The 3,766-nt window shown below is 37.9% G+C and overlaps 1 protein-coding gene across 1 annotated transcript in view; it reads left to right on the top strand.

Annotated features, from left to right (window-relative positions):
* Positions 1-3,766, top strand: part of LOC106880012 (inactive tyrosine-protein kinase 7) — a 418,974-nt gene that overhangs the window by 397,951 nt on the left and 17,257 nt on the right. The window lies entirely within an intron of this gene.

The following is a 3,766-nucleotide window of genomic DNA, read 5'->3' on the forward strand; positions in this document are numbered from 1 at the left end:
ATCGATATTTTAAATCTCGATAAATTGTTGAAATAAATATAATTTTCTGTCAATCTCATGCACTGCTAATAGAAGAGAAAAAATATATATAATTTATCGCTGTCTCATTTCATTCTTTCTTTCCTTTTTCTTTTTCTTTTTTTTTGTGTACATTTCCACTATCTTTCTTCCAATCTCTCTCTATCACTATTTGACTCTCTTGCTATCTATCTTTGTTTCTTTGTTTCTCTCTCTCTCTCTCTCTCTCTCTCTCTCTCTCTCTCTCTCTCTCTCTCATTCTATTGTTTGGAAATAAAATAAATGTGAGAAACGAAACAAACAAGTGGAACTTAGTGAACGTATCTATAGTGATAGGTATCAAAAATAGAATCTTATATACTTCTTTATGGAGAAGACTTTTTGTCGTCTTATCACTACACTCGTCGCCCTAAACACCTACCATCATCATCGACGTTGTCGGCATTTTTGTTATTAATTTAACATTTTGAATATAAATACAAATCTTTTTTTTATTGGACACAAAGGTTCTACATGTTTGGGGACAGCCAGAAAAAAAAAAGAGCTATGAATGTAGATCGATTAAAACGAAGGTGAAACAGCTTAATTGATAATATATGTCAAAAAGAAACCTATTACACATTGGCAGCAACAAGGTACCGAAAGCTTTTGACTGATTAAAATCAAAATCTTCCTTTCATGCTCTACATTGTATCGTATTAGGTGTAGACTGTTGTACATAGATCTGTTGGGGATCGCACATGTTTATGCCTCTTCGACAAGTACCAGTCATTTGGTGAGCGCCTTTTATCAAAATTTTCAATACTATTTTAGTCACAGATACGGTCCTGAAGTTACCCGTTACGTATCCCTTGTTCGAATCTTTTCTTAGCTCCGAAGAATAGGAATGTGAGTGTTCCCTGGCAATAACGAATAATTCTCGCATGTAGCAATAAATTTTACAAGAGAGATCTGCCAGCCTCGGCGATTTGCTTTTCACACAGAAACTTAACATATACGATACTTCATTTGCTGGAATAAGATATTCACAGCACTGAGCGACTTTAATCGAGAGTCGCTGCAGACCATCACCTTAGGCATCGTCGTCTACCGCATTCAGACCTACAGTACTAGCAAACAATTCATCAAGTGTTCCCGCAAATCTGTATGTAACTGTTTTGAATTGGATAGCATGCGCTCGCTGTGATCCATCTGAGAATAAAAGGCACATTTGTTTTCCTGAGGTACTTCTGCCACCACAGTAATTGAGCAGATTTCACTCCTTAGTCTTTCAATGCATGTGCCCTAGCAAGAACAACGCAAATGGACCTCTAGCATGCCGTAGGGTAAACTCGTTAATGTTCCTAATCTAATCGACATGTACCTATTGCAATGTCTGGTTATGTAAGGTTCCTTTTTAAAGTTATCTCTATAGAAATTAGGCCCAGCTCTGAAAGTTACGAGGTTTCGTATACGAATACGTCTACGAAAACAATGCGAAAATAGAAAAATGGGTAATTGTTGTACATGCATATTTCAAGAGTTATTGCCGTTTCTTCAGCACCACATTCAACCCATTAACCATCCACGAACATATTGTTTAAATAGCTACCAAATATAGACGTGTAACATAACAGGATATACTAATTTACATATTAATTACTAGTAGGGACACCATATTTCGTTATACTATGTATATTTAGTCAATACAGCTAACACAGGTGGGGCACAGTCTTGTCACATAAGCCTTAAACATACTTGGTACAATATTATGATTGCATAACGAAGTACGGCTTCCCTACCAGCAAGTGATAGTTGCATAAATGTACTTCTTTGCTAAAGATAATGGATATTGGTTTAATTTAGTGTGACCTAACCTCTGTTTTTGATAATGATCTTTGAGAGCTTAAAGTTCCGTATTATGTCGATATTTTAAAGAGGTTTCCATGTTTTATTGATAAACACCTTGAAATCAGTGTTCGTGGATGCTATGTTGTTCCTAATGTACGAATAAATACTTACTGGTTTTATCGAGCTTGCAGATAATGAGGGGACTTTTTTACCTTCATAGTTTTTTCTCCAGTCCCCTCAACGTTCTTTTAACCTTCTCTCTACAGCACCGAGGGCAGATGCATTGCTAATTATGCCAGAGGGCACTACTTCAAATTATCATTCACCTAACAGTGAAATGTTTGTTTAGCGTTTCCTGAAGCTCGATATTACCTTAGTTGTCGATACATCAATGTCTTAATCCTTGACCAGATAAGACAAGGTAAATCAGTTAACATACATTAACATTTATTAGTAAGGATCATAAGTCCTGTAGCAGGTTAGCTCGTAGGGGTTCAACTACTGGATACATTGTTTTCACTAAGTTTATATACACCTAGCCACAAATTGGTAGAATCAATGCCTCAACAAAGTTCACGTTATACGCCTAGAAGTTGGGCACAAAAGCAACTTAATAAAGCCCTTAATTAACCCCCGTTGACTTTATAATATTTTCGCAGTTTGCAAGTGATATATTATTTCTGTGGAGGCCCAATAGCCCTGTGGTTAGGACAGCGGACTCGCGGTCATAGGATCGCAGTTTCGATCCGCAGACCGGGTGTTGTGAGTGTTTATTGAGCGAAAACACCTAAAGCTCCACGAGGCTCCGGTAAGGGATGGTGGCGAACCCTGCTGTACTCTTTCACCACAGCTTTCTCTCACTCTTTCTTCTTGTTTCTGTTGTGCCTGTAATTCAAAGGGCCAGCCTTGTCACACTCTATGTTACGCTGAATATCCCCGAGAACTACGTTAAGGGTACACGTGTCTGTGGAGTGCTCAGCCACTTGCACGTTAATTTTACGAGCAGGCTGTTCCGTTGATTAGATCAACTGGAACCCTCGACGTCGTAAGCGACGGAGTGCCAACAACAAATTATTTCTGTACAGATATGTTAGATAACTTGTTGTAAATATTTAAAAGGGTGAATATGGTCATTTAAAAGTTTGTTAGAGAATCAACCTACGCTGATCAATGCCTTGTGTATGTCTGCGTGTATTCATATGTATGTGTATTGGTGTGTCGTTGTGTATTGCATTTGTATAACTTTAATATGCTTCTTTTGTGTGTGTGTGTGTGTGTGTGTGTGTGTGTGTGTGTGTGTGTGTGTGTGTGTGTGTGTGTGTGTTTGTGTGTGTGTGTGCGTGCGAGAATATACGAGTATTTCAGATATCTCAGTATTTGTGCATGCGTACGCATGCGTAATTTATAGTGTATGCATCTCATAAAGTATATATTTCTTGAGCTGGCAAACTAAATATAATGAAACTTCAGGTGCCTGTATCTTCTGCTTAACCATTCATAATGAATACTAACCTGAAACACATAATTAGCTCTATTCAGTTATACAGAGCAAGACAATTGGAAAGTGTGACTGTCATGAATTTGTCACCACACAAATTTCAAATAGCTCCAGATAGAACTCAAATCTCTGTCTGTCTCTCTGTCTGTCTCTCTGTCTGTCTGCTTGTCTGTGTGAGTATGTGTGCGAGTGTTCCTGCTTGTCTTTCACTATCCATTTTTATATCTATCTATTACTAAGGAAACGATTCGTGACACTCGATATGGCCGTGGTGATTTGCTAACTAAGCTTTAATACACATATGAACACGCGCGCGCACACACGAATGCCTGTGTGTGTGTATGTATATATTTGTATGCATAAGTTTGTGTGTGTGTATACATATATATATGTGTGTGTGTGTGGGTGTGTGTGTGTGTG

Source organism: Octopus bimaculoides, chromosome 5, assembly GCF_001194135.2.
Source record: "Octopus bimaculoides isolate UCB-OBI-ISO-001 chromosome 5, ASM119413v2, whole genome shotgun sequence".
Lineage (NCBI taxonomy): Eukaryota > Metazoa > Mollusca > Cephalopoda > Octopoda > Octopodidae > Octopus > Octopus bimaculoides.